The sequence below is a fragment of the Styela clava genome, chromosome 10 (genome assembly GCF_964204865.1).
Source record: "Styela clava chromosome 10, kaStyClav1.hap1.2, whole genome shotgun sequence".
NCBI lineage: Eukaryota > Metazoa > Chordata > Ascidiacea > Stolidobranchia > Styelidae > Styela > Styela clava.
In genome coordinates this window covers 13553849-13565530 of record NC_135259.1, presented here as the reverse complement: position 1 = coordinate 13565530, position 11682 = coordinate 13553849, and the positions used below count along the sequence as shown (strand labels likewise).

The following is an 11682-nucleotide window of genomic DNA, read 5'->3' as shown; positions in this document are numbered from 1 at the left end:
ACATAATATATATATAATAGCAGTAATTTGTAATTCCTTACTTCCAACCTTAGTTGTTCATTCTTGAATTGCTCTGATGAACTTGCATATAATATTAAAGATTAAACTTTTCTATGCAGCTAATTTGATAAATATCTAATGGTTTTATTCCTTCCTATTTCAAATATTGAATGAACTAGATACCTTCGGTTTTATCTTCTTCTGAAGAGTTGGTACAATATGTCTTGATCCTATAAGATGTAGATTCGTTCATGTACCTCGGACGTTTCACGTGTTTGGAGCATTGGACAATATATCTATCCAAAGGAACTGTTTCTGTTTCTGAATATTACAACGAAAATATATTAATATTTTCATGACGAGAATGACCGCCCATTTTTGTTGTGAGAACGTCGTCTTGTAGGCGGATGACAGAAGCTCCACCCGTACCTATTTCTACTCAATGTTTGTGTTTCCTATGATATGGTATTTTAGATAGAAATTGTGCGTTTGAACTGCGTGCGTTCGATTTTTCCGTCAATCATTTTTTCAGTTAACAGAACCACTGCAACCAATGTATTTTTTTCTAGTAAATTCAATAATTGGTGAAGGTCGTAGATTTTCTAACTCAAGTTTACCTTTTAGTGCCGACAGCACATGTGTATAGGCTTCAAAAAACGCTTCCGATTCAACCATTGTATAAATCGCATTGTAATCAATGTTGTCTTTAATCCTTACTAGAATAAAAAATATATTAGATTAGCAAATAGGGCTATTTTGCAAATACATGAAAACAGTAAAATAACCAATGCCTTCTTAAATTTATGATAGAATTAAATCGAATGACCCCCGATCGAGTTAGAGATTGTAACTCGGTTTTGCACTCCGACGGTGACATTCAATGGCAAATATAATTGGAAATTAGTGACTTAAATTGATGAGATTTTAGAATCCAGATGATGGGACGTCAACACGTTATGATGGCTTCTCTAGTTGAGATGAAGGCAGTGTGTACGCAGTGTGCACGACAGTTACCCGACTGGGCACAATTTAGTTCCATCACACTCAAAATCACACAACATGGTGTAGCACACGAAACGGAAACTTATGCGTGTTCCATCCCGATAACCACAGATAAAAAGTATATATTTAAAAAAAATGCTTTCCATATATCCTCTGTGCCACCGCAAAATAATTTAAAAGATACAAGTATATAAAGATAAAATTAAAAGATCAATTTTAGATCGTTTTTTTCTCTTGTTAGAAATCCTAGTATCCAAAACCAAATTTTAATTAGACTAAATTGTAATTTAATTATTACCCGTTGTCGTGGTTCGGGAATTCCGCAGGAATGGATTTACCGGTATATTGTACGGATTCTTTGATTCATTTTCGTAAAGAATTTTTATCCACAATAAACCTTCGACCAAGTATTTTGGATTTCTGTCCACAACCACAGCAAACACAACATCTTTGAAAGTATGTATCTATTTGCTTTAATGAATTAATAGACGCAAAATTTCACGTTCTCTGTACTGACATAGCTGGGTGTAAAGCACATCAGGAATAAATTCTTTGAGTTGATCGACTTTCAGCACACCTAGAAGAGAAACTTCTATTTGAAAAGTACTTTCTTGAAAAATACTCTCGCCATTCTTCAGGGCACCTGCAAAATAAAAAGTAATTTTTGGAGAACTTTCAACGTGACAAATGCCAAAGTTTGTATGTCTTGGAATTGATTAGAAGTATATATAGACGGAGATCCCAATCTTTAATATAACGAAACAGGCGAATGCAATTGAATGAGGTTCTAAATGATTTGGAGACAGAAGATCAATTTTATCATTTTTTTATTTTCAAATACTTGTGTATACCGAATTACAGAATGTTCTGTTTAACGAGTTATTACTTGCAGAATAACAATATATTTACAGCAGAAAAAAAAATTAACAAAAGAATCTGTATATCAAATTAATACCAACCTATAGAAGAACCAATTGACTTCTTGAATCGAGAATTGTTTTTATTTTTCATTTCTTTTTTAATCGATGCAAGCGTATATTCTGCAACAACGTCGCTGTTGCACCGACCTCCTATTCTAATAATACTTTTGCAATATTCTTCAATACTTTCCACAAATTGGTCGAGTGCATGATTTGTGTAGCATACGACCAAAATAGGAGAGTGGGACTCATGGCGTCTGAAATTAAACAAAACCAAGTTTTGACATATCAAAATATACAGCAAATTAACATTCACAGCATTTTTGCTTCAACCAAAAAACATTCCTTCTTGCTACATAATGTGCAATTCGGATATTATAACAAAACACATTTGTGGATTTTCATTTTGTAATTTCAATAGTATATGAGTCAATGGCTCATTCCGAAATTTAAAGGAAAAATAATACTTGGTAGCAAAATGTATCAAAAGATACCTATATTAGAAAGTAGTAGAAGTGAAAAAAGTTTAAAACACTGATTGATGATTGAATGATTTTACTCAAAAACTAGTTGATAAATAATTTTGAATTATTTGGTTTCACTTTTGAATCACACAACTACCCCTTATATTAACTTACCGCCACTTTTTTGCATTAGCTAGTAAAATTTCCATGATTTGCACACTAACGTGTGTCTTTCCTGTGCCAGGTGGGCCTTGTATAACGGCAAATTCTTTAGTCAAAGCCAATTTCAATGCATCTGCTTGTACTTGGTTGAGATTAAGTTTACTTGCATCGGGCCATTCACTATCTTTTAGCAGTCTAACCTTTTTCCATTTGTGTTTAACTAGAGAGAATTATGCGTTAGTACTTCTAACAAAATAAAAACAGAAAGTTATGTCAAATTATGCGTATTGGATTAATTTTGATTTATTCTCCATACGAGATTTTCCAAAGCTAGGTTACTAGCCCTCAACTTATGGTGGAAAAAGTAATAACAAAAGAGTTGCAGTCACGGAAAGGATGGATACCGTGATTGTGTTTGGTTTGATTACAAAATTTTTATAAAAATACACGTTAAATAGCAAATTGATTTCAAAGCATGAGATTTATGGTGTCATATAACATAAGGTATAATATATATATATATAATAGCAGTAATTTGTAATTCCTTACTTCCAACCTTAATTGTTCATTCTTGAATTGCTCTGATGAACTTGCATATAATATTGAAGATTAAACTTTTCTACGCAGGTAATTTGATAAATATCTAATGGTTTTATTCCTTCCTATTTCAAATATTGAATGAACTAGATACCTTCAATTTTATCTTCGTCTGAAGAGTTGGTACAATATGTCTTGATCCTATAAGATGTAGATTTGTTCATGTACTTCGGACGTTTCACGTGTTTGGAGCATTGGACAATATATCTATTCAAAGGAACTGTTTCTGTTTCTGAATATTAAAACGAAAATATATATAAAATGTATTAATATTTTCAAGACGAGAATGACCGCCCATTTTTGTTGTGAGAACGTCGTCTTGTAGGCGGATGACAGAAGCTCCACCCGTACCTATTTCTACACAATGTTTGTGTTTCCTATGATATGGTATTTTAGATAGTAATTGTGCGTTTGAACTGCGTGCGTTCCATTTTTCCGTCAATCATTTTTTCAGTTAACAGAACCACTGCAACCAATGTATTTTTTTCTAGTAAATTCAATAATTGGTGAAGGTCGTAGATTTTCTAACTCAAGTTTACCTTTTAGTGCCGACAGCACATGTGTATAGGCTTCAAAAAACGCTTCTGATTCAACCATTGTATAAATCGCATTGTAATCAATGTTGTCTTTAATCCTTACTAGAATAAAAAATATATTAGATTAGCAAATAGGGCTATTTTGCAATTACATGAAAACAGTAAAATAACCAATGCCTTCTTAAATTTATGATAGAATTAAATCGAATGACCCCCGATCGAGTTAGAGATTGTAACTCGGTTTTGCACTCCGACGGTGACATTCAATGGCAAATATAATTGGAAATTAGTGACTTAAATTGATGAGATTTTGTAATCCAGATGATGGGACGTCAACACGTTATAATAGCTTCTCTAGTTGAGATGAAGGCAGTGTGTACGCAGTGTGCACGACAGTTACCCGACTGGGCACAATTTAGTTCCATCACATTCAAAATCACACAACATGGTGTAGCACACGAAACGGAAACTTATGCGTGTTCCATCCCGATAACCACAGATAAAAAGTATATATTTTAAAAAAATGCTTTTCATATATCCTCTGTGCCACCGCAAAATAATTAAAAGATACAAGTATATAAAGATAAAATTAAAAGATCAATTTTAGATCGTTTTTTTCTCTTGTTAGAAATCCTAGTATCCAAAACCAAATTTTAATTAGACTAAATTGTAATTTAATTATTACCCGTTGTCGTGGTTCGGGAATTCCGCAGGAATGGATTCACCGGTATATTGTACGGATTTTTTGATTCATTTTCGTAAAGAATTTTTATCCACAATAAACCTTCGACCAAGTATTTTGGATTTCTGTCCACAACCACAGCAAACACAAGATCTTTCTGTAATAATGAGGAAATAATAACTAAAATTGGCTGATCTACATATCCTCAGTCTATATCCTCATGCAACATTGAATTCAAATTTAACATACTTCAAACTTATCTACAGTCTTTGAGAGGCAAAGCAAGTTTCCACTAATTAATCGTTTTGTATTTGTCCACGATACATTCTTGAGATGTTCAGTGCTGAATTTAACTCTATATAATAATCCTGTAAAAGTTTATATAGTTTATTTGACTCAAAATGTACATATGGGTTGCTGGCCCTCATTACTTCACAGGTGCGGCGTTACTGGTACTATGTGATTTTGCAGAGCGCTGGGACTTGATTTTCAATTTGATTGATACTTTTGAGCGACTAGATTCCAGTGTATGTCGTAGTGTAGGCTAGCGATACTGAGATTAATCATTGAACTTCCGTGTTCATATGTTTGAGCATTGCTCATTTGTTCAAAATCAGCTAGCAATTTTACAGAAGAGTGTAATTAATGGAATGGTTGAAATTGGTACGAAAGTATATCTGCACACGGAAAAAGTAAGGATTTATCACAGCAATAAATAAATGGGGATTCCATTGCAAAAATTCCCATTAACATTTATAAACTTTTTTTGAAAAGTGATATAATTAGCAAAGTAATTTCACTATTTGATAGATAATTTTAAAATTGGTTGGAAATCATAGGCACTTCAGCAGAATAGACTAAATTAGTTACATAGGTACAACCTCCATTTTGTTGCTCAATGGGTAATGGATAAATGTAGGCTTGCACGTAATTGACAAAAATCAATTCCGTAATTACGGCAAAATCAATTACGTAATAACCCCGTAATTGCGATATTTTTCCACACATTCAAACCTATCATAACAACCAATTGAATCCACTTCTTTTCCGAATGGGACATTGAAGTTGGGTTTGCATATTCTTGGCAGTACTACACGCCGGCGGCAGATGTTAAAGACAAATATCAAGGAGTGAATTCAAATTAATTTTATTCTGATTTTTATCTTTTGTGTTAGCTTTGGTTTTCCTTTATCACCTTCGCAAATTAACCGTCCCATTTTTATGCGATCAATTTTATCATTACCGACACTGGTATACGGATATTTATGGAAACGATAGTTTTTTAAAATCGACTTTCGTACTGAATAAAAATTACGGGTTTCTAATTTATTAACCAACGACGAGAGTATTCTCTCGTTTGATTATACTTGCGATTTCCTCGCGACGAAGACTTGTTTTTGCAGCGTTTTCTGCACTATCCAACATTACTGCCTTGTTAGCATTTTATAATAATAATTATTGATGTCGACTTATTGACGATATTCCGATTACCATGCTTCATTTTACATTTAATCATTTCGCGGACTGAATGTTTATAACGTTATTTGCGATAAATTTAGATCAAATATTATTTATTTGCGTATAATTTAAATACCGAACTTATATGATATGCCTTCTCCGAAAATACAAAGTTATATCGCAAAACAATGCATTTTGTGACATTTATTTTACACTCACGACATTTATTTGCTAACTCAAGCCGGCGTTCCTTATCGGCCAAGATTGACACAAGTTTGGTCGAGTGCCGGTGGTATCCACGTCGACGATAAATCAAAATAAGTTGCCGCATTTGGTAAGACAGTTAATCATATATGGCCGAAATATTGCGAGGAATTGTGAAAAACATCATGAGCAAGGCCAAGTCCGGACTGATATATAACGATAAAACCGTTAACAGAACATCAAGATTTTGTAATAGAAAATGGATCTCGCACAGGATAAACACACTGGCTCATATTTGATTATATATGATAGCAGTTAAATTTTTAGCGGTCCGCGAGGAATTCTTCGTTTTGTTGTTTCTCTGCCATCTCAATCGCTTTACCGATGCCGAAAAGACGAAGTTGCGTTGGTTCATTACGTAATCTCTCTTTTGTCGTCATATTGCTATTTGATAAGCGCGACATTAATTATCACGGCGTTGTATTGGCGCGAGTGATCAATCGCTCTTTTCGCTATATTTGGTTCCAGTTCGTCGCGAAAGCTCTTCGTTAAATTTCACAAGATCGTCGTGTTGAAAGGTTATGGATATTTTCCTGTTTATACCCCAAGTCTGAAATAAAACAGCCAAAAACAGTATGATATTCCATGTTCATATATCAAGTGTTGATATTAACAATAAAGAATGGTTAAGCATTGCTAATCCACACTTGGTGGGGAATTCCCACTATTTAAACGCGTGACTATAAAATAGAATAAAATAGAAACGGAACATATATACCATAAGTAACGGAAAACTGGAACAAGTAAATAATAAATAAAAGTAAAATGGATACAAATGTTTGATAGACCTTGTTTGATAGATTGATCTCCTGCGCTCATTAGTCATTTCACCCGAAGAAGTTGAAACCGGGCGTGTTAGCGTCCATCGGTCTTAACACAATTCTTCCCCCTATCTACGGTTATTATGTACATTGGCCATGGCCATGGCCATGCTAGATAAGATGCGAGAGAAGTTGAAACCAGGTGTGTTGGCGTCAATCGGTCTCAACGCAATTCTATCCCTTATCTACGGTTAAGTTGCGGGAGAAGTTAAAACCAGGTGTGTTGGCGTCAAACGGCCCTACTCAGTTCTTCCCCCTTAACTACGTTAATAATTTACATTGGCCATGCCAGATAAGTTGATAATAGGTTAGTAAATGGCAACGCGTCATGCCTTCCTTCACCTACGTAACGAGAGAGAAAAGGGAGAAAAACGGCTGCGAATACCGGAACTCTAACTTCTTCTACTTGTTGAGCTTTCATTTTTCGCAATCGACGAAATTGACTGCTTTGAAGAAAGCTCGTTTCCATGCAATAATTACGACTTTACGTAATTCGTAACTTCCCTTCCGTAACTCCAAATAATTACGTAATTCCGTGAATCCGTAAATTACGTGCAAGCCTAGATAAATGTAATACTAGACGGATGGAGCGCTTTTGCATTAACTAACTGGTGCAAAACTGGATTGTTGGTTTCGAAATTTAAGTGTCGTGTGGGCGTTCCATATGAAAATCAGATCAAACTTATTACTTATCATTGATTAGGTTTTTGCACGCTTTGGTGCCCACTGCTCAGCCACATTCCTGTGTGAGTCGCATAGTCTACCGGTACTGCAGTTAGGCCAGATATTGGAATTCATGCTTTCACATATCCATATAATTTATGTCAATTGATTCGTTTTTAGATAAGGGCTCGCTTTCATTCATACACGATGTGGATTATACAAAATGCAAATGTGCAGTTTTACCTTTCATAGTTGGTTTGATATAAGCAAACTGAACTCCCGTATAGTATTTCACTTCGGAATCACTGCGTCGGCAACCTGAATAAAAACTTGTAGAAGTTAGACGTAGTAGGTATGTATAACGTAGTAGTATATATTTACGGTATAACCATTCTCTGCTCTTTTGAACAACATATGTTCCAAACGTGGGCACGGTGGCCTAGTCCATAAGATATATGTCAGAGTGGTAGACTAAAGACCCCGCGTTCAGTCTACACATCCTCCACCTCGATCAGAGTTTATAAAAAATTGATAAATATGAGGGAACAATGCCAAACCGAAAAGAATCCAGTCTATTCTAAAATAGTGTATTTTTTATATATCGGTGCTGTTTGTCTAAAATTTTGCTTGTGGGTGCAAGTGTGAAAACAACCATAAAAAAATTGATTTAATTTAGTTTTAATACGTGAAAATTTATCGGCAGTGTAGCATATTTGTATAGACGTATCTACTTTGGCGTCCTTAATTTGATTATGATGCAATATTAGAACGAGTGAAGTTTGCCTTGCGTTTAAATTGTGCTGAATTATGTTCCTACTGTATGGTGACCGTACATTTGAACCCATGTACATTTGAACCAATGCGTATATCCACGGGTTCAATCTATATGCGGGTGCTAAAACCCATGGGTTAGGGTTAGTATGGGTTTAACTATCCGTGAAACAAAAAAAATTCCATAGGTGCAATGGCATACAGGTGCAATTGTCATGGGTTCAAATGTACGTGGGTTCAAATGTAATGGATACCTACTGTATACATGCCATTTGTCCGACTGACGTATATCAGATTAATCACTAGTGTGCCGGCTCGATACAGACAACAATAACTTGATAAGCATTTTCTGACAAAGTAAGCCGTTGCCTTCTTAAATAAGTCTTCTTGTGTGTGGTATTAAATTTTATATTCAATTCCAACCAGTCACAAAATTTGGCTCAACTCTTACCACCGTTAAGTTTACAAATTCCATCTCTCAGGGGCCGTATATAATCTTCTCTCATCAGTCGAAACTGAACATCCAAATAATGTTCATCACTAATGCAGATAAAAATTCAGTATCAATTGGGAAAAAGGGGAAAGTATTCCCGTCAAAATTGAAGAATCCGTATTTTATCTCTACAGCACTAAACAATAAACAAATTCTTTTTATAAGTGTTTTTATGAACTGTAACAACATACCATTTTCTATTGAATTCATTCAAAATGTAATATTTGTTTTCAGAAGTTCAAAAAATTTCGAAAATACTCAATGCTAAAATAAATTTTATCAAACAATTTGGTTTCATTACTTATCGTAAGGCCTGTCCGTATTGTTTGCTCTGACAAATGGATCTTCATTGGGAAGTAAATCCACATTCGGTCGAGGTATTACCGGTATGTCCCGAAAATTGTCCGGAGGAATTTTGTGACCGCCAAAGTTATACGTTGCCGATCCGAAATCTCTGACAAAATATATATATATATAGGCTATGTCTTGGTTTTTTCATATTGAACAAACAAATCTATTTACTACTTATGAAATAGTAGCCCATACATAGGCTTACGATACGTCCCGCTTTAGGAGGGACAGTCCCACTTTTTAGCGTCTTGTCCCGCTGTCCCGACAAGTCAGCCAAAAGTCCCGCTTTTGCGTTCTGCCATCCAGCATAATACACGAACATGTTCTCGTTACTGTTGTTTCTGTGTAGCGCAGCGCTAGCCTACTTACTGAAGGTGGATGGCGTTTGTTTCCCGCTGATTCCCATTGATAGCAGACGTATCGCATGTAAAACCAATACTAATTAGTCTAAATTCGAATTATTTGTACCGGTATCGTGAACATCAATTTCTTTCTGTTTTTCGAACTGAACCCGATATTTGCACAGAGATTAAGCGCATGAAATTTCGATAACAATATAGTCAATAAAGACAGCCGGGACAGCTTTAAATGTAGAAATGTAGGCCTATGTAGTAGAATAGGAAAATGTAAAGTTACAAAATCACAGCTAAGGGGTCGTTGTCTTTTGAGGTGTCCCGCTTTGAAGTCATAAAAATATGGTTACCCTACCCATACATAAAATATCATCATTACTGATTCGCTCAACATTACATGCGAAATAATGGCATGAACTTCGAAAATATGATCCTTCGCTGGTATTACGATCAACTCTAGGCTAGCTGGGGAAACTAGCAAAGTTGGGTGATGTGCTTGGCAGTCTAAATTGTTATCTGGCTTTCTAACTTTTTGGTCGGGAATATATGCAAACAATATAGGCATCATAGAAAACTAAAAATCGGATGCGGATTCTGTTAGCCTAGAATGGCTATGCCTGATAACTATGTGTTTGCACAATAAAGGTGTTTTAAAGATTCTATATAGATACTTGATTATTGGCGCCGCATTGTATGACTGACCATCATCTTTGCCTTGTATTTCAGTTGACGAGTCACTTTCAGTATCTGTCGAATACTCGCTTTCGTTGTCGGATGAACTAAAAAAATAAGCATGAGAAATCAAACAAGTGAAGAGTACTCTATCCGATGAGAAATGCCGGTAACTCACTCCATTTCCAAAACCAAGTTTGTTGCTAAAAACATTAAAATCTCTATAAACTTACAATTTAGGACGTAAAATAAAAATATATAACCTTGGTGTTGAATAATTTAAAGCGTTCTCCATGCTGTGGTTTGTTTCGTCAATCTTTGCTTCGGGTGAGCTAAAAGTAATTCGGTCTTATAGTCAGGTTTAGCATATAAAATTAAGAGAAAAGGAAATTCAACACACATTGTTACTGGGGCAAGAAAGTCTCGGAGTACCAAAGATGGTTAACCAAGCTGCTATACACCCTAAGTCCAATCCAATCAAAATTTATATAAGATTGGAAATTTAAAACTTTACCAGTACCTTTATCATTGGCAAGTATATGGCTTCAGCCCCAAGGATGTGGAGTCAGTGTTAAGCAAATTTTCACGAGTCCATGTCGGGTATGGGATTAGGTAGCTAGTTGTTTATTTTCGGAAACATGAACTTGATGGTGGAGGAGGCCGTAACCGAACAGCGGTTACATGAACAACTCTAGGGCGGCGAGGAATCCACAACCTACTTACCAAAATGGCTCTCTAAAGACAACCGGAGGTGGCTCGGAGGTTTGACAGGCTTACGAAAAAAATGCTATACTGTATGTATAATATGACTGTAATGGTTACGGAATAAAATTGAAACACCATATCATAATGAATACAATATATAGATACTAGGTTAAGCAAAGTTCCATTCATATCATAATCCAAATATGAAAAAAATAAAATACATTTTACCGAGAATTATATATATATGAATGTAAAATTAGAATACCAAAACAACCTTCGAAAATTAAAAAAAATGTTGATTTGCGTGTTAAAATTCGCCTATTTTATAGATGTGATTACGACCTATAAGATACCTGATGATGAATGGATTCAAAATCCCAGAATCACACTTTCTAAGCTTTGTAGGAGGCTCTTCATCACTTATAATTTCTCCATCAGATAGTCTGTGATAAAAATAATAACATTATAAACGCATTTATGTATATATGTACAGGGTATCAAAAAGAAGTATACACTTTTAATTTTGATTTGCTTTTCAGATACTCATTATAGAAAGTTCATTTCTTCAGAAAACATGGTGTGGATGAGTAGTAGGTTTAGTTTGCATTTTTCATCAACTTACAAATAGACAAGGAGATTAAAAAATGAGATTCAAAATTGCTAGCAAGAAGCATGTAAATCAGTAAGGCAAACTCAGAACCTGCTTAACAGAGAATTTTGAATCAATTCAACTCCTACACAACGAACAATTTATGCAATTCATCGTAA

At 34.8% G+C, this 11682-nt stretch overlaps 1 long non-coding RNA gene across 1 annotated transcript; it reads right to left on the bottom strand.

Annotated features, from left to right (window-relative positions):
- Positions 1-212: 212 nt before the first annotated feature.
- LOC144428332 (uncharacterized) lies at positions 213-1438 on the bottom strand. The gene is made up of 3 exons (XR_013478280.1): positions 1301-1438; positions 618-716; positions 213-321 (listed from the first exon to the last, which is right to left on the bottom strand). It is a non-coding gene; the product is annotated as an uncharacterized LOC144428332 (long non-coding RNA).
- Positions 1439-11682: the final 10244 nt, after the last annotated feature.